Source organism: Lathyrus oleraceus, chromosome 2, assembly GCF_024323335.1.
Source record: "Lathyrus oleraceus cultivar Zhongwan6 chromosome 2, CAAS_Psat_ZW6_1.0, whole genome shotgun sequence".
NCBI classification, from domain to species: domain Eukaryota; kingdom Viridiplantae; phylum Streptophyta; class Magnoliopsida; order Fabales; family Fabaceae; genus Lathyrus; species Lathyrus oleraceus.
This window is the reverse complement of record NC_066580.1, coordinates 174672365-174693678: the sequence shown is the minus strand read 5'-3', so window position 1 is coordinate 174693678 and position 21314 is coordinate 174672365. Positions and strand designations below refer to the sequence as shown.

The following is a 21314-nucleotide window of genomic DNA, read 5'->3' as shown; positions in this document are numbered from 1 at the left end:
AACAGGTCTGGTTTGTGTCGTAGGCTCACACAAATCAGACCTGACCAAGAATGAACAAGAATAAAGATTGAATGAACTAAAAAGAGAGAAAAGTAGAAATCCATTATTCAATCTTTTGTTACAAAAGTAGAGAGAACCAAATATATTAACTAAAGTTCAAAATAAATTTGAAGGGAGAGTTTGTTATCAAAATTTAACTAACCAATAACTAACTTAATAACTAATTAGCTTAATGAACTTTAAACTAGCTAATCTTAAGATATAGTGCAAATTGTTTTATATATCTTGTAGACCTCATGATTGATATACAATATTCCTTACAAAATGACACTGTTATTCTTAATGGTTGATATGAACTTTGTCTTTTTTTCTTCCTAATTCATTTTTTCAAATACTTGAATTATTTTAATTTTTTCTTTTGTAATGTTAAATATTTTGAAATCATTCTTACATTTGTATCTAAATTTAATAAAGATCGTATAATGCCTGCATATATCATTGCCAAGTTTGTCAATAAGCATTGAGATCGTGATTATGCATGTTGGCCTATATGGACATATGTGAGATTTAAATAAGTTCAATTATTGATCAACTTAGAAACTTAAACGCGTTGTGTCTAATCCTGCACAGTAGTGTTTTTGTCTGGTTTGAGACATACACGACTGCACCTAATTAAGGAAAGCAAGAATAATCCAAATTAGTGTCTAATTAATAAGTCATTATATTTTCAGTTGCTTAATTGCATGTGCTTCCACCATAAAACACGCTACTAATCGAGGAATCCAGGTACAAGGAACTTATAATTAATACCAAAATTTATACAATGATGTGATAAGCAAAATGAATTAATTTGTCATGGATTGGATTTTTAATTAAGCTAAATGACATGTTGAAGCATAGGTTTGTTGACTAAGATCAAGAAAACTATGCATATCACAGTAAAGTAACCTGAGTATATATTTTTATATGCAGGTACTGCAAAAAAATATTATGAATCTATTTAATTATTATTTAGTCATGACAATTTTATTATGAGGTTGTATTTAATTTAATTTTGTTGTGAAAATTTTGAGATATTTTGTTGTAGTCTTTCTTTTACGTTTTTAAAAATAACCCTAATTATTATGATTCACGTAATTACGAAACAGTAATAAAAATATAATTAATTTAATTGATAATATAAAATGAATATAAAAAATAATTCAAATATGAGATGAAGGCATGAATAGATTTTTCTATTTAGAAAAGGTTGTTAATTATTTGAAAAAAATTGGAAGTAGGAGAATAATGAAGGGAATTGTACTACCAAATTAGAAAAGGAAGAGAAAATATTAGATTTGAATTCCTTATTGTTTTAGTTAGGTGAAATTGAAGAATTATTTTGAATGAAGATATTATTGCAAAAGTTATTAGATATTCGAGTTCCAAAGTTTTTTCGATTATGTGAATTTAAATTTAAAACAAAAAGAAAGAAAATGAGTGAATAGACATGTTTATATGAATTATCTCAATATTTAAATATCACATTTTTAAATAATAAATCTTATTGAAAGGTTAACAGTGAAAACATAACAAACCAATTTGTAAAAAATTTATACTTAATCAATCTAAAAAAATAATTGACACAAACTATTTTAGCCACTGCATAAAAATGGCACAAAAATAGAATACTTCCACAATACAATATCAAGACACTTGAGGACATTATCAAGATCAAGATGAAGATCACATTAATAAATTATATAATTTGACAAGTGATAAAAATAATATTTGTAATGGATATGATGTTGAATGATACAGAGGAAGCATATTTAGGTGTAGTTTGAGATGTAAGTTGTTTTACTGGGATATGGAATTGGTTGCGGTGTCCACATTGCTAAGGGGTAGCATTGTTTTGCAGTATAATACATTTAATATATAGGAATACTTGGAATAATATTTATGTTGAAAAGTTTGCAAAATAGATTCTATAAATGATAATTTCGTTGGAGTTGTGATGAAAATTTGGTCTAATAATGATATTAAATAAATTCTTCATTAAAGTTGTATAAGAAAATAATGTAGTTTGATTAATAAAGTGAGTTACATTTTATCATTAATTTCATCGTTCTTCTTCTTGGGCATTAATTCAATACAAAATAAAACACATTGTTTTCGATGTTAAAGATTAAAGTATTTAACCGATTAAAAACGATAAATGATAAAATAAATGAAGATGAACTCCAAGGTCATCTGTACACATCGTACATTAACACACAAACAAAACAACAAAGGGGTGAGAATACGCTCAAATATATTAGCGGTGCAAAAGATCAGGAAGGATAATCTAAACAACAACAACAAGAAGTAATGTATCCACCCAACAATCATCAGCTCACAAATACCAACTTGTATACAATGTGATGACACACTGGCTCTATATGCATGTGGTACCAACTCAACAATGATTTTTCATATGAATCGGGTCTTAACATCTGAACCTCAAGCCCCATCATCCGAGGTTGGGACAAATCACTAGTTCGAACCTCTGAAGTCATGACTCACCTCTTTAACAACAACGATAACATATTATGCATGACATACGATAATGCAACGACAACAACACAAGAATGATTACAGACTCACATTTGACTGTAAACAATCATGCAACAACAACAACACAACAATGATTACAATCCCGCATTTGACAGGGATATGTATCTAGCATCGATGCATACATAATAATTATTCGCTAACATAATACATCTTACAAGATGTAACATGTATACTCTAAAGGCTGCCTCATACATAGAGTGCTCCACCAGATTCTGATACATATTCCATAGCCAATAGAGTCAGAAGTGTGCACCCTTGTTAGCTTTGAACTCATCCAACACCAACCTTAGAGTAAATCCCATACACACCATACACACAATCTCGTAGTTAATGACATGAGCAATGAAGAAGTTACCTACAAGGGGGAGATGGAATAGGCTGGAGATATCATCCATGGTAATCAACATCTCAGTAAATGGAAGGTGAAAGGAGGATGTCTCCTTATGTCATCGCTCAACAAAAGCGGACAACAATGGAGCGTCGATCACGGTGAGGGAACAATCAACAAATGAAAGCATATTGACATCAACAACAACAACCCTAACCTCATCCAACATCTGCACATTAGAGAATTTCTTCAACTTCACCCCATGGATGAACACCTACAATGGGACGCGGTCCTGTAACAATTAAAGCATAAATCATCAGTTATTTACAATTAATCATTAATATATAAAAACAACTTAAAATAAAATATTTATACATCTCCTTACCATAAACTAAATGTCACATGATTGACATACTTAGTGAGCAACAAATGGTCATTAGCCCCTCTAGGGAACCCTCTATCTATGTATGCAAACAACTCCATATCAGCCTGAGCCACCACCTCAGCTATAACAAGAATTTTCGTATCAGCCCGAGGAGGAACCTTAATGTCATTTTGAGTTGCTCACTCTAAATCATCAACAACGACAACATTCGGCTCGAAATCAAAATCACTGGTATGTCTAACTTTACCTCCTCTACGCCGGAGAGTACGTGGTTCGCAAGATTGTTCAATCCTCTTATGATATTTTCTTAATTTTCGAAAAATATGATCCCAATAGGCATGTATGCATTTTTACCGACAATTTTAAAAATGTCGGAAAAACAAATAGGATAACACATTTTTCAGAAATGCTAATAAAAATGCAAGCGAAATTTTAGATTTTATTGGACATTTAAAAAATGTCTCGTAAAAAAATGGTTTGCATGAAAAATATGGTATAAATGTAAAATTGTTGGTATAAATATAAAAATTTAATGAAAAAATGCTTGTAAATATCTAATAGAAACTTAAAAAAAAAAAGCGACAGAAATCTAAGCATTTAAAAAACTTTGAAAAATACTAATTTGAATATAGAGAGTTTTTCATTTTTAAATATAAAAATATTAGGGTAAAAGTTTTTATAACGTGGAGGTGCCAGATATAACCATTCGGGTGTTGGGTAAAATTCTAGTTGAGATAGAATTTTAGCCCAAATAAACTAATAGTCATATAGACCAAATGTTTCAGGTCCTAAAGAACTCGCCTGCTAAAGGTTTTTATTCTTACAAAAGGGCCTACTAGAGTTTGATCACAAACAAAAACTTCAAATTCAATAAAAAAATTTAAAAAAAGAAGAAGCCAATGAAGTAATGAAGTTTTATGAGTTTTTATTAAGTGAGTGAAAGTAATGAGTAAAAGAGAGTGAAAGTGTGAGTTATGATGATGGTTGATTGTTCATGTTGATGATGATATGGTGTTGATGATGATGCAAGGGTATATATAATCATAAATTATCTATTAATTAAATAAATAATCGTATAGAAAAGATATCCAATCTATAGAAAAAAGAAGTAATATGCCATTAATAACGATATTATATCATACGAAATGAAGACACATTAAAAAGAGAAAAAAAAATAAGTTTCAAAAATAAAAGACGGAAATTAGTTAGAAATAAAATTAAAGAATCTTAAATAAATTAATAATGTAAGTATGTATTTGTGTTGTTAGAGTTGATTTGAAGTCTCCATAATTTTTTTTGAAGTTAACTGTTTAAATATGCAAAAACAATCTTACATTTGAATTAGGGTTTAGAGTTTAGGATTAAGATTCAAATATATTATTTAATATGATATAGAGTCGGGTTACGAATTATAGGATGAATATTTTATCTGAACTTCATTTTTTAAGTTAATTTTTAGAGTTAAAATTCAAACATATTTAATAACAAATAAAATATCACCGTGTGTCAACAAATTAACAATGATACACTGGATATGTTTTAATTTAAGAGACTTTTCACTATAGTTAAAATATATGAAGAAAAAAAATGATTTTGAACATTCAGGTTTTCGTCCAAACAAAAAAAAATGATAATATTATTCTTGACATGAAAGAGTAGAAGTTAACAATAATATATATTTGTGTATATGACTCAGTCCGATTTCAAATATCAAAATACAAGAGAAGAAGCTCTCTCACACCTTATGGGGAGAAGTTGTTGCCATTGCAACATATGTGCTCAATAGGTGTTCAACCAAGAAGCTGAAAGAAATTGTTCCTGTAGAGAAATGGATTGGAGATAAGCAAAGTGTGAGCCATTTGAAGGTGTTTAGTTATGTTTGTTACAAACAACTTCAAGATGCTAAGAGAAGGAAGTTGGATGATAAAAGCTGAGTCATATTGCTTGTAGGATACCACAATACAAATGCTTATAAGCTCTATTGTCCTGTCACTAACAAGGTTGAACTCAACCGAGATGTCATTGTGAAGGAATCAGAAGCGTGGGATTGGGGCAAGTCTCAATGCAACTCTGGTGCGGTGTTAGCTTCTGAAGATACATCAGAATTTGAAGGTTCTGAAGATGAGTAAGAATCAAAAGATGATTCTGAAGGCGAGTCTAACTCTGAAGGTGTCTGATTCTGATCCAGGTTCTGATTGTGATTCAGACTCTGGCGGTGATCTAGACTCTGAGAATATTCCATACTCTAAAGGTGATCATGCCTCTGAAGGTGGTACTTCTGGGGTTTCATCATCTGATATTGTTCCAGAGTTCGAAGAAGATTCTGAACAAGTTCAGAGGCCACAAAGAATCAGAAACATTCCAAGAAGATTTGCAGAGTTTGACATGCTGTGAGATATTGAAATAGACTATGAAGGAGAAGTCATTTAGTGTGCTATTTTAGTAGACTATAAACCATTTATTGTTGAAGAAGCGCTCAAGAAGAATTTGTGGATGAAGGCCGCGAAAAAATAACTTAAGGCTATAGAAAGAAACAAGACTTGGACTGAGCTTCCAAAGGACAAGAAAGCCATAAGCGTCAGACGGGTTTTCAAGGTGAAAATGAAGCAAAATGGATCAACTAGAAAACACAAAGCAAGTTTATTAGCAAGAGGATTTCTATAGAAATATGTGTTAGATTACTTTGAAGTGTTTGCTCCTGTAGCAAGACATGAGACAATCAGACTGGTGATTGCGATAGCTGCTAACAGGAATTGGCCTCTGATGCATCTGGATGTGAAATTTGCATTTCTTAACGGTCAATTGCAAGAAGAGGTATACGTGCCACAACCTTCTGGGTTTTTGAAAAAGAATCAGGAAGGGATGGTGTGCAGTTTACATAAAGCATTATATGGACTGAAACAAGCTCATAGAGTCTGGAATATGAAAATTGATTCATTTTTCAAGCTTCAAGGATTCATAAAATGTGAGATGGAGTATGGCGTTTATGTTTAGCATACTTCTTAAGGTGTCACTATGACAACCATCCAAAAACTCATCAATACATTTGACAACATGCAGCGGAAAATCATATCACAACAACTTCAAAATTAAAATTTCTCAAATAAAGTATTAGACTTTAAACCCCATAATTCAACATTAACTCAAAACATAGTAAAAACGCCTCATTCCTGATGTTACAGATTAGAGAATTTAATTGTCTAAAAGCGATTAACGATAAAATAAATGAAGATGAGCTCCAGGGCCATCTTCCAACTCACATCAGCCACTACTTCATCTTTAGAGTATATGTACACATCGTAAATCAACATGCAAACAAAAGAACAAAAGGGTGAGAATACGTTCAAATATGTTAGCTGTGCATAATATCAGAAAGGGTTGACTAAACAACAACAATAACAATCATCAACAAGTAAAGTATTCACCTAAAAATCATCAATTCACCCTTGCGAACTTGTATGCAATGTAACAACACCTCTACTTTGTATGCATGTAGTGCCAACTCAACAATAGTTCTTCATATGAACCGGGTCCCAACATCTGGACCCCAAGGCCCCTCATATGAGCTCCAAGCCCCCTCATACGAGCTTGGGAAAAACCACTAGTCCCAACTGTCATACCCCAAAATTCGCTCGTTAATCTTGCAAGACATTTTTCAAGGCACTCCAACTCATTTTTCAAGGGATTGATCTTAAGGGAACAAAGACCCAGCACACAGGTGGCCAAATCCAGAAAATGGCTTAAAATGGCTTGCTCGCTAGGCGAGCAAAATCATTCGCCTAGTGAATCCTTCGCTGCACCACTCGCCTAGCGAAGCTTGTGAATACCAGAATTTTTGGGCTTCATTCTGAGCCCATCAGGTCACAAAAATCATTATAAATAGCAGAGCTTCATTCACAAACGGGGAACACAGAAACGGACGGACAGAAACCCTAGCAAGGAAACCCTAACAGAAGCAACCGAGCAAACCCTGGAGGCTAACCAAGAGAATTCAGAGCAACCCTAAAGGAAACCCTGAAGGGAACTCATCTGCACAAAGGTTACCTCCGCCCAACTCAACCCGGCACCAACCCTAAGAGTGACTTGCCAATTCAAGGTTGCAATTCAATTGCAAACAGGTTTACATTACTATTCCCGCTTTATGTTCTTAATTGACATGTGGCATTATGATTGAATTTATAAAAACATCTTAAGTTTTGCATGTGAATTTAAGTATGTATGGGTATCTTGAACGTTTAACCATGTAATTTCTGTAATGGATGCCATAGGGTTTGGAGCTCACTGAAATCGTACTGTTCTTAAATTCAAAACCCGCAGTCGTTCGCTAGCACATCGCTAAGCGAACCTGTAGCGAGTGTTCGCTAAGTCCTCGCTAGGCGAGGCAACAGCGAACGTGACAGTCGCTGATTCTTTCCGTTCTGATCTTTGCTCATCTGACATGTTTTATTATCACCATGCATTGTTTATCTGACACTATTACTATTGTGATTCCTTTTGGTTTGGTGCAATTCTCGATTGTACCCTGATTTGGTATTCTGACCTGTTTGCTGAATTTTGTAAGGGTTCACATACTCCCGGAAAAGGTAGCTTGCTAGGTATTCCACTTTATTTGTGGGATACCCTTAGGAAGATTCATCCTAATTACTTAATTGATTTTAATGTGGAGATTCATCCTAATTACCTAATTGATTATAAAATATTGCCTTTGAATATGTGATCTTGGACCTCTCTTTGTTGCCTTACGATTACGGTGTTACGATCATGTCCCGCGAATGTGGGGATACATTTAGCAAAGACCCTTCGATTAAACCATCATGTCCCTATAAAATAAATCATCGTCCCTCGGATGTTGCCTACGAATATATGATTTTATCGCTCGATGACCCGTCGTTGTAGCCTACGGTTAAATGATGATCGTCCCTTCGAATGCTAAGGTATCCTTACAAATGTTGCCTTCAATGACCAATCGATGACCCTACGATGTCCCTTTTACATCCAAAGGATAAAACTACTTACTTCTCAATAGTAAGGACAGTTTTACCCTTATAAGGATAGGAAATACCCATAAAGACCTTGGGTAGGTATAACTCTTAAATGCTGAATCACGACTCAAAATACTTTTCACCTCCCACTTTGCAAAACATCTACTAGAAAATCACCACTTGGTATACATTCGTACTAGAATCATTGCCAAGTTATATTTTTCTAAACAGCTTTCAAAATTAAACGAGATAAATACTTTGTATACATTCGTACAAGAATCATTACAAAGTTAAACTCTCTTTTCAAAACATTTTCTAAGCAATTTACAAACACTTTTTCAGACAAGAAAAACATAAGTGATCAAGCAATTAAGAGCCCATGGATAACCATGGATACAAAGGGTGCTAACACCTTCCCTTTGTATAATGTACCTCCCGAACCCAAAATCTAATCAAGGTCTTTCCTGTTCTTTTCTGCCTTTCCTTATTGGATAAAAGAAAAGTCGGTGGCGACTCTTACTATCCGCGACATTTGCTTTCCAAAGCAAAAACACACAAAGTCAGTTCACCCCGTATGACAGAACTGGCGACTCTGCTGGGGACAACAAAGAGAGGTTACCTTAAAAAAAAAGAGTCAAAAATCACTTATTTGAATCGTCTCTTTACTTTTAAGGGATTGCTTGGGTATTTTTGAGTGAAAGATCCTACACCCGGATCTAGTGTACCCTAGGTAAGTAGCAATAGATCATCGCGACTATCCGGCGTATACTGGAATGGTTAAAATGATGGCTACGGTTAATGTGACACTTTGGATGTCCTGATGTTCCTCATGTTTACTTGAGGAGAAATTTGGCATCTGCGTGGTGTCATCAAAGCATTAACCAGACCTTTAGAACCCTAATTGACTCATCCTGACCATTAGAAAGTAGTGAGATAACTGATAACACGAAATTATATCGCTTTTTAAGACTTAATTCAATTAAATTATTTTATCATTTACGCTAATTTATCCCATTTTATCAGATATTATGCAGTATTTCTTTTCTATTTATATCAGGTACCCATTTTGAAGCAAAAGTGAAAAAGGGAAGAAAAGGAGGTGTAAAAAGCAACAAAAAGGAGAGAAAAGGAACCAAAAGCCAAAGCCCAGCCCAAAGCGCACAAGTCACCAATGCTGTGCCTGTGACGGACGTCACAGGACGCGTGACGAGCGTCACGCGAAGCAGCCTTGTGACGGACGTCACACATGGTGTGACGAACGTCACACCAGTCCTCTATATTTTTGGCGCAAGGAACTCAACTGACCACGTTGAAGCCCACTTCCACTCACGCTTAACCCTCGGAAGCCTACTACCATGCACGCGGAAACCCTTGAAAAGTGGTTACACCAGCCGCTTATAAATAGCAGCAAATTGGGAACTTCCAGACACACAGTTTTTGCACGCTCAGTCTTGCGGAAGCTCTGCCAAATTTATTTTTTCACGCCTTTGCCTATTTTTCTTCCTTTCCAGCATCGTTCACTTTATTTATTTTATTTTGCAAGCTTTGTTTTCTTTTTCCCTTGCAATTTATTTTCCCCGTTCTTAGCTTTTAGATATTTTTCGCGTAGTAGTTTCTACACCGGAAACTACTGGGCAACTTTATACCGGATTTAACCTTACGTTATTTTCGAGTTTTTTTATTTCCTTGATTTAATTTACTGTTTAATTGAAGAATCGAAGAACAAATCCTACCGGCTTGTGGTGGAGTGTTCAAGACCATTGTATTACGCATTCAGGTTCTTTAATTGTTATTTAATTTTTATGCTTTATTCTACTGTTTATTTACATTGCATGCCTGGAATGAGTCTGTTTATGCATGATATAGATTCTTATTTATTTAGCATGTCTGGCTAATTTGCCTAGGTATCGGTATGTAAAGTAAGCAGAAAGAGGGATCAAAACTAAGTCGGTCTATTCAAACTTAAAATTAGAATCAATCTTTTTATGGTCTTAACTTACAGGTTTAATAACAAGATTTTTTACAAAAGTAAAAGACATAAAGAAGTTGAAACCAACAGAGCGAGAGTTTGAGGTTTTAACTGGACAGTGTAAGTTAGTCATTAAATCTATCTCAGGGCGAGAGCAAGTTTTAGAATTAATTAAATTCTGACCTTTTTCCAAAAAGTATTTTTAAAGATTGAATGTGAGGACGAGAGTTAAGCATTTAGATTTAATTGTATAACCTAAGTCAACAGAGCGAAAGTTTGAGATAAGGGTGTTTAAAACGGTCAGTATTTTCTTAAAAAGAGTTTCTGCAACTTTATTGTTTTCAAAATATGATTTTTGACTTAATTATAAGTGACAGCAACATTAACATAAGATCATGGTTTCTTCAACAGAGCGAGAGTTTGAGATAAAACCTTTAACAATAAAGTTAGTCGAAACGATTTATTTTAAACCGAGAGACCGACAAGGAATTGATTCCCTAGTTTTGACGAACTACATACCGATATCCGTTTTATTGATATTTAATCTAGATATTAGTTTAGCTCTTAGCTCCCTTCCCCAAACAATCAAACATTTTCACCTTAGATTTACGTAGTAACCTTAGATAACGGTACATCGATTCATAAGTCCCTGTGGGATCGATATCTTTTAAAACTACGCGATAGAACTGTGCACTTGCAGTTTGTATCCCATTCTCGACTCACACAGTCGAGCGATCAAGTTTTTGGCGCCGTTGCCGGGGACTTTTATTCAATCGATATCGTAACTCTTCCGTTACGCTGTAGAGACTAAGGTTTCTTTTTCTTCTATTCTTTCTTTCGTTGATTTGTATGCCACGCACTCGCTCTCAAGGCGAACCGCTCTATTTACGAATCAACGATATCGAACTATATCTCCGAGTCTTACGACGAATTCGGGAATATCGTGCTGAAAACAATCTCCCTCCTATAAACCTTCCTGATATCAAAAACATTTTTCCTTCTTTAACCGAGATGGCAGAACCAGCTCGTGCTCTTAGAGATTACGCCGCTCCATCGCAAGATGAACCGCATTCAAGTATTGCTCCGCCCGCAATCGAAGCAAACAACTTTGAACTTAAACCTTCACTGTTGCAGGCTGTGCAACAGAACCAATTCTCTGGAAATCTTACCGAAGATCCAAACCTTCATTTATCCGTATTTGTTCAATATGCTGATACTGTTAAAGCTAATGGTGTCACTTCAGAGGCAATTCGACTTCGTCTTTTTCCTTTCTCATTAAGAGATAGCGCTAGAAGATGGCTTCAATCTCTTCCTTCCAACTCAGTCACCACATGGAACGAGTTGAAGAAAGTTTTTCTTGCCCGATATTTTCCGCCAAGCAAAACAGCTATGTTAAGAGCCCAGATAAACGGATTTAAACAGAAAGACAACGAGTCTCTTTTCGAAGCATGGGAAAGATACAAAGACATGATGAGACTTTGCCCACACCATGGTTTGGAAGACTGGTTAGTAATTCACACATTTTATAATGGTCTCTTATACAATACAAGGTTGACAATAGACGCCGCTGCAGGTGGTGCACTAATGAACAAACCTTATGCTGATGCTTACCAGCTTATCGAGAGCATGGCCCAAAACCACTATCAGTGGGGAACCGAACGAACAACAGTGGAAAAACCTCAACCGAAAACTGGCATGTACGAGATAAGTAACCTTGATCACGTCAATGCAAAAGTGGATGCTTTGGTCCAGAAAATTGAAAGTTTAAACGTATCACCACCAACCGCCGTGGTTGCTATAACTCAGAATTGCGAGGTCTGTGGAATCCAAGGCCACACTCCTGCGGAATGTCAACTCTTGACTGGAATCCAAACAGAGCAAGTAAACTATGCTCAAGGAAGCCCCTATTCGAATACCTATAACCCAAATTGGAAGAATCATCCAAACTTTTCATATAAGAGTAATAATGCTTTATACGCACCTGGACAGTCTCCGAATCAAACCCCATCTATACCTCCGGGATATCAGAAACCAAATCCTAACAATAATACCCCTAGAAAATCCAACTTGGAAATCATGATGGAAAACTTTATAGCTTCCCAACAACAAACCAATAAAGATTTCTTAAACCAGAACATACACACTGGCGAACAACTTAAACAACTAGCAAGCAAAGTAGATGCCTTGGCTACCCATAACAAAATGTTAGAAACCCAAATATCTCAAGTAGCTCAACAACAAGCACCTACTGCTGCACCAACTGGTACATTCCCTGGACAGCCCCAACCTAATCCGAGAAGCCAAGCTCATGCAATTATATTAAGAAGTGGAACGGAAGTGGAAGGACCGTCTGATCCAAGGATAGAAAACCAAAACCCTAAGAAATCTACTGAGGAAAGTGAACCTAAGGAAAAGGAAGAGAGTAATAAGGAAACCCTAGAAAAGAAGGAACCTTATGTACCTCCACCACCTTACAAACCACCTATACCTTACCCTCAAAGGCTTGTTAAAACCAAAGATGTAGGCCAATTCAGAAAATTTGTTGATCTCCTTAAGCAATTAAACGTTACAATTCCATTTACCGAAGCTATTACGCAGATGCCCTCATATGCTAAATTCTTAAAAGAAATTCTTTCTAATAAAAGGAAACTTGAGGATAGTGAAACCGTTACACTCCCTGCCGAATGTAGCGCTATAATCCAAAACATGCCCCCTAAACTCAAGGATCCAGGTAGCTTCTCTATACCCTGTCACATAGGAAAATTTGTCATCGACAAAGCCTTATGCGATTTAGGAGCCGGAATTAGCGTTATGCCTTTATCCATATGTAAGAGACTGGAAATGGGAGAATTAAGACCGACCAAGATGTCTGTACAACTAGCAGATCGTTCCATCAAATATCCTGTAGGAATCCTTGAAAACGTTCCCGTACGCATAGGTCAGTTTTACATTCCCACTGACTTCACAATTATGGACATTAGAGAAGATGATACTACACCTATTATACTAGGAAGACCATTCTTAGCAACTGCCGGTGCAATCATAGACGTAAAACGAGGAAGACTCACCTTCGAAGTAGGTGAAGAAAAATTGAATTCATTCTTTCCAATTCTTGAAAGCACCTGCAATAGAAGATACATGTTACTTCATGGATATCATCGATGAATGCATAAAAGAAGCAGAGTCAGGAGAAGACAAATCATCAGACTATCTTTTAGAAGACAAATCTAAACAATGCTTAGCAATAACACCAGATCCTACGCAGTGTCTTAACAAACCAGCCCCTGATTTGAAAACACTTCCCAAAAATCTGAGATATGAATTCCTAGACTTAGAACTTGAACGACCTGTGATAGTCAATGCAGATCTAGGAAGACTCGAAACAGAAAAACTCCTACATATCTTAAGAAAATATCCAACCGCACTAGGATACCACATAACCGATCTTAAAGGAATAAGCCCTTCTATTTGTATGCATCGCATCATGTTAGAAGAAGACGGTAAAACCTCTAGGGAACACCAGAGAAGACTAAATCCGATCCTAAGTGAGGTAGTGAAAAAAGAAATAACCAAGTTATTAGAAGCAGGTATTATATATCCTATATCTGATAGCAAATGGGTCAGTCCTGTACACGTTGTACCAAAGAAAGGAGGCATAACCGTTATTGAAAACGAAAAAGGAGAAACTATAACTAAACGAATCGAATCGGGATGGAGAATGTGCATTGATTATAGGAAACTAAACAAAGCAACCCGAAAAGATCATTTCCCTTTACCATTCATTGACCAAATGTTAGAACGATTAGCAAAACATTCACATTTCTGTTATTTAGACGGTTATTCAGGCTTCTTTCAAATACCAATTCACCCTGATGACCAAGAAAAGACAACATTCACATGCCCTTTTGGTACCTTCGCGTATAGACGAATGCCGTTTGGTCTGTGTAATGCCCCTGCAACTTTTCAAAGATGCATGATGGCAATTTTCGCCGACTTTCTCGAAAACATCATGGAAGTATTCATGGATGACTTTTCTGTGTACGGACAAAGTTTCGAAGAATGCCTTGAAAACCTGGAAAGAGTTCTTGAACGATGTGTAAAAGTAAACTTAGTACTTAATTGGGAAAAGTGCCACTTTATGGTACAAGAAGGAATTGTTTTAGGACACATCATCTCGAACAGAGGAATTGAAGTAGACAAAGCCAAAATAGAGGTAATCGAAAATCTTCAACCCCCAAGAACCGTGAGAGAAGTACGAAGCTTTTTAGGACACGCCGGTTTCTACCGACGATTCATCAAAGACTTCTCTAAGATAACTAAACCTTAACCGGACTATTAATGAAAGATGCTGAATTCATATTCGACGATAACTGTTTAAAAGCATTTCAAACTCTTAAACAAGCATTGATCTCCGCACCCATTATGCAGACACCAGACTGGAATGAACCATTCGAAATAATGTGCGATGCCAGTGATTATGCTGTAGGTGCTGTTTTAGGACAAAGAAAGGATAAAAAGCTCCATGTTATATATTACGCTAGCAGAACCCTGGATGAAGCACAGATGAATTATGCCACAACCGAGAAAGAACTCCTAGCAGTAGTATTTGCGCTAGATAAATTTCGTTCTTACTTGGTAGGAGCCAAAATAATAGTTTACACCGATCACGCTGCTATCAGGTACCTTCTAACAAAAAAGGATGCTAAACCTAGACTCCTAAGATGGATCTTGTTACTACAAGAATTCGACTTAGAAATTAAGGACAAGAAAGGAACGGAGAACGTAGTAGCAGACCACCTCTCTAGACTTGAGAACCTTGAACCAGAAAGAACATCCATTAATGATGATTTCTCGTATGACAAACTCATAGCTACTTTGGAAGAGAGCAACTCCGACATGCAAGTAGAAACCACCTTAGCTATATCTGTCATACCATGGTACGCTGATCTAGTCAATTATTTAGCTGCCGGAATAGTTCCACCTACTTTATCTTACCAGCAGAAGAAAAGATTCTTCCACGACATAAAACACTATTACTGGGATGATCCCTTACTCTTCAAAAGAGGTCCCGATGGTATTTTCCGTCGATGTGTACCCGAAGAAGAGGTAGAAAATATAATCCAACACTGTCACTCCGCGCCTTATGGTGGACACACAAGTACATCCAAGACCTGCTCTAAAATCCTACAAGCTGGCTTTTATTGGCCAACTATATGGAAGGACGTACATGCGGCTATTAAGGAGTGTGACAGATGTCAACGCACGGGAAACATATCTAGACGTGACGAGATGCCACAAATGGTATTTTGGAAGTAGAGATTTTTGACGTGTGGGGAATAGACTTCATGGGACCGTTTCCATCCTCTTTCGGTAACAAGTACATACTCGTGGCGGTTGACTACGTATCAAAGTGGATCGAAGCTATAGCTTCTCCAACTAATGACACCCGAGTAGTAACTAGACTCTTTAAAAATATAATTTTTCCGAGATTTGGCATCCCAAGGATAGTAGTCAGTGATGGTGGATCGCACTTTATATCCAAGGTACTCGAAAAACTACTACTTAAATATGGAGTGAGACATAGGATAGCAACACCTTACCACCCTCAAACCAGTGGACAAGTGGAAGTATCTAACAGAGAAATCAAGCAAATACTAGAAAAAACGGTCGCCACTTCAAGGAAAGATTGGTTATTGAAATTACCAGAAGCTTTATGGGCATACCGAACTGCTTATAAAACTCCCATAGGGACGACCCCATTTAAGCTCATTTATGGAAAATCCTGTCACCTCCCGGTAGAATTAGAACACAAAGCCTATTGGGCTATTAGAAATTTAAATTTGAATTATAAAGCCGCCGGTGAAAAGAGAATCCTTGACATAAACGAATTAGAGGAACTCAGAAGAGACGCCTATGAAAACGCCAAAATCTATAAAGAAAGAACAAAACAATGGCATGATAAGCGTATATCAAGGAAAATCTTCAAGCAAGGCGACGCAGTACTCTTATTTAACTCCAGACTAAAATTATTCCCGGGAAAACTACGATCCAGATGGTCAGGACCTTTCCATATCACTAAAATCTTTCCCAGTGGAGCGGTAGAAATTAAAGGACAATCTACAGAACCGTTCACCGTAAACGGGCAACGTCTGAAACATTATCACTATGCGGAAACCAACGAGGATTCGCAAATTCTACACTTAGACGAAACGCCCCCAGGACTCATAGACAATATTTAACAGTTTCTCTGTCGAGCTTGCGGCATTTAAACAAAGCGCTTAGTGGGAGACAACCCACAAATTAATTTGTTATTTTATTATTTTATTATTATTATCATTTCTCTATTTTTCTCTTAATTATTCTTTTAATTTCTATTTAGTATTCATTATTGATTTATTCAAAAAGAAAAAATATATCTATATATATTAATAATAATTCTATTCTTCTTTCGGCATTTGGCCAAATCCTGACTTAAACTCATGTTCTCTTTTCTCTAGTTAACACTAACCAGATGGGACATTTTGACCGTATGGGTATCAAGTTCAGAGGAATGGCTCAGAAACGAAGGTTTGAAGAACTAGCCACTAGAGAGATGCTACCTAGTTTATATGCTGATGATTGGGCTATGACTGCCCTTGGACTGAGACAGAGTGTCCTGTTTTTGCTGAATCAGATAGGATGGGAGACCTCCCCTATTCTGAGACCTTTCACCACCTACCGGAGACTCACATTAGAATTCCTTAGTTCATTAATCTATCTACCTAGCCATGGAAAAGGAATTACCAGAGGTTTTTTCCAGTTCAGAATGTTCAATATGGAGTACCAATTTAATACTAGAGACTTCACCAACCTTTTGGTTTTCCTACCTCCTTTGATACATTCACTATAAGCCAGGAAGAACTTCTTGAATATAGAGAGCTTGAACACTTTTGGGGTAAGCTGACTGGAAATGATGAGCCCGAAGAACATGAGTTTCTCTCTGGAAACATACATAACCCGGCTTTTCGCTATTTCCATAAGATCCTGACCCACACTTTATTTGGGAAGAAGCCAAATAGTACTTCAGTTTCACGTGATGAACTCTTCATCATATTTTGTGCTTCCCAGAACCGTCCAGTAAACGGTGCTACTTTTATGTTAGCTAATTTGGACCACCTTATCCAGGATGAGAGAGCACCCATTAGAATAGGCGGCCTGATAACTATGATAGGTAATGCTATTGGACTACGTCAGCCTATGCTTGACCTGAACCCTTTTTGTGGCATTACCACTATGAGTATACCTTTCCTCTTCAACACTATGTTTATAGCAAACATAGGGTCTGATGAGTTTGAGCTCGTTATTGATAACCAGGTTCTCTGCCTATTCACCCTGCCCGATCCTAGGACTAGTGTTCATAACCAAAGGAACTGGCTCTATAACCTGAATGAAACCCCAACTCCTGCTGGATCCACTAAATCCATCCAGGATTATGAGATTTGTGATGACTATGAGCATTATGTTGACCATATCTCTCTTGCTGAATCTGACCCTTAGACTCCATCCGGCTACCATGATATTGATCCTCCTCCTCAGCCTGTCCTGACCGAAGAATCAGCCATGCCTGATCTCCGACATCATATGCCAGGAACAGATATTAAAACCGTCATTGAAGCCTTGATGTCAGAACAAAACGCCCTCAGGGAAGATTTCCACAGCTTGAGACTTGCAGTCCTAGAACACATGAGCCGCACGGCAAGTCAGTTACGTATGTTACGGCATCACGTTAACTCTTTTACTCCTCCGGCCAGAGATCCGAAGATAGATGGAATTTAGTTATTTTTCTTTCTAAGTTATTTAGTTTTAGGCTAGATTTGTTTTCATTAATGTTATTTGAATTCATGTTTATTTCTATTTCATTTTATTATTTGCCTTTCCTGTAATACATTATGATCAATTTTTATTTGAATCTGTTTAGTTAATTTACTTTGCAATGCCTATTATGCTCTACTGTTATTACTTATTATTATTATTATACAAAGCAATTAAGCATGCATACTAAATTAAGCTACAGACTAAAACGTTCATAAGCAGAATAAAATATTAAATTACGCTACCAAGTGATTCTGTGAAGCGCTACTAAGCCTTTCCAAAAAGGAAGTGTGACGAGCGTCACACCACCCATGACGGGCGGCACACTTAGTGCCTGTTACGAGCGTCACAGCCTTGTGACGAGCGTAACGCTTCTCAGACATGTGAACGTTAGGGAGCCGTTGGAGACGAACGTTACACCCCCCACCTTTTTACATTCCCCATTCATTTTTCATTTACCACAATTAATTACTTTTCAACCACTCTTTCTTTTCACCTCCCACATTTTACCTATAAATACCCTCCAAACTTCCTTCTTTCACCACAAACAACTCTCTCATATCAAATATACAATTCTTTTCTTTTCCAAATCACTCATTCAAAAATTCATCACAATGGCGGGAAATCAAAACTTCGGAAATATCATCTTCCGATCCGGAGATGACAACTATCAGCAAGAGCAATTCGAGCGCTTCCAACAGCGAGGCGTCGCTCCCACCAGGTACCCCGATTTAACTTGTTTACAACAATTGGGCTTACTCCAAGGTATCGAGTGGATGCTCCGTAGAGCCGATTTAACCTTCCTTTGCACCCATAACCAACCCACCTATCCTTCCCTAACCTTAGAATTCCTAAGTTCTTACGACTACACCACTCCCGCCGGTGAAGGCGAATTTCTAACCGGTACAGCAACCTTCCGTATGTTTAACACCGAGTACTCTCTAACCCAACGCCAATTGAGTGCCATGCTGCAATTTCCCACAGAAGGTCTGCTCCATGCCAGAATTCCCCCAACCTCAAACTGGAACACAGTTCTAGTTTTCGACCTTTTTAAGAAAATTTCCGGTATAAATACCAACAACTGGGAAGAACTCCTTCTCTCCCACATCCATAACCCCACCATCCGCTATTTTCTCCGTATCCTGCAAAACACACTCTTTGGAAGACCAAACAACAGTAAGGTCAACTCAAAAGAACTCTTTTTCCTCCAGTGCGTTTTCGAATCGGATACTACGGTAAACGCCGCCTCTTTTCTCCTTCATCATATCCGCACCTTATGTGCTAGAGGCCGGCAACCATTCATAATTGGTGGATTAATAACCTCCATAGCACTTGGCCTGAACCTAGGGGATAAACTCCAAACTTTAGAATCCCTACCACCCCTGTCTATGGATATCAGCTATTGTCGCTCCAGCCGCCTGATCAAAAACAGAGTAGGCGGAGGCTATTATCTGATGGTGAACAACCAAGCTGTCCCAAGTGTTGTGCTACCCAATACCACCCTAACCGATGTCACAAACCCGAACCGCCACCTCTACGATCTTAGCGCTCCTGAAACCACCGACCCTTCACAAACAAACCAGCAAACAGATGAGTTTGAAGAAATGGAACAAGGTGATCATCCGCCAACACAACCGTCAGTCCCGCTCAACCCTTCCAGTAATGCAGCCGGCCCATCCTCCCAACGTCGTCGACGACGAAGGCCTGCGACCAACGATGACATTATGGATGCTATCGATGGAATGCAGGCACAGAATACAGAGATGATGCAGATGATGCGTCAAATGCAACAGCAACAGGATGCTCGGAATGCCATAACCGACCAGCGGTTTACTGAGTTGTTTAGCAGATTCGACAGCTTAGACATACGTCAAAGATCACCAGGACCAAGAACCAGAGGTGGAAGGCAGCCTTAGTTGTATTTTTCTTTTTCCTTTATAGTTTGTATTTCTTTCCCTTCAAACATCGAGGACAATGTTTAGTTCAAGTATGGGGGGGAAATTATTCTTTCCATTCTCATCTTTGTTTCAAGTTTGTACTCTCCCTTTTCATTGTTATTTCCTTATAAAAACAAAATATTTTTTTTAAGTTAAGTCCTGAATGTGAAAGTTCTATTATCTATTTCCCTCAACTTTCTTGAGCCATAACAAAAATTTTAACACACCCAATAAGTATAAAGGTCGCCTACTTTATAAAATTTGAGTGAAATCAAAACAAAATCATTACCATAACAACGCTCTGAGAACCTCAATATGTTAGATCAGGATAAGTACCTATTATACCGATTCCTTGAACTTTTAGTTCTATGGCAACCCCAAGTAGTTTATACAGAAGTCAGCACCATCTTAATAGCAAACTACGTGGAGAGCCGATGAATATAAGTGAATGATCCCCAAAGTAACCTAAGAAAATTAAACTAGGTGATCCTTACCAGATCATTTAACCTAAAGGTTGCAGATCATGCAAAAGCACAATACGAAAGATCCATTATGAATTGGTTCAGTAGGAATCTGGTACTGAACTTGGTAGGGCGGACTACGGTTCGATCCCCCGCAATTTGCAATGGACTGAATAATGAAGTTATCCGACTTATGTACCAGAACTTCTAGCTAAAAGCGGATCATAGTCACTAACCGTTTACTCCACTATGTGCGCGAAAGGATAAAGGGCTTAATGTGATTTCGCTAGAATGAAAACGGGCAAAATAAGACTAAAGGAACCAGGATAGCTATCATAGGGTACTTGAACCGATCGGCATAAGGTAGGGTTATCTAAGTTGTAACGGTAGTTGTTGATGTCAAGATTAAACTCAAGTCCTCCTAAACAAAAATCCATTGGCAACCTAGTACGAATTGATGTGTGCTTTAAAATTTCATCCGGCTAAAACTTTTAACAAGTTCTATACTGAATTTTGCTTGAGGACAAGCAAAGATTTAAGTATGGGGGAGTTTGATAACACGAAATTATATCGCTTTTTAAGACTTAATTCAATTAAATTATTTTATCATTTACGCTAATTTATCCCATTTTATCAGATATTATGCAGTATTTCTTTTCTATTTATATCAGGTACCCATTTTGAAGCAAAAGTGAAAAAGGGAAGAAAAGGAGGTGTAAAAAGCAACAAAAAGGAGAGAAAAGGAACCAAAAGCCAAAGCCCAGCCCAAAGCGCACAAGTCACCAATGCTGTGCCTGTGACGGACG

General features: G+C 37.1%; 1 pseudogene; it reads right to left on the bottom strand.

The window, feature by feature from the left end:
- Window positions 1-11655: 11655 nt before the first annotated feature.
- Window positions 11656-11755, bottom strand: LOC127124323 (uncharacterized; annotated as a pseudogene).
- Between the last annotated feature and the right edge of the window lie 9559 nt (window positions 11756-21314).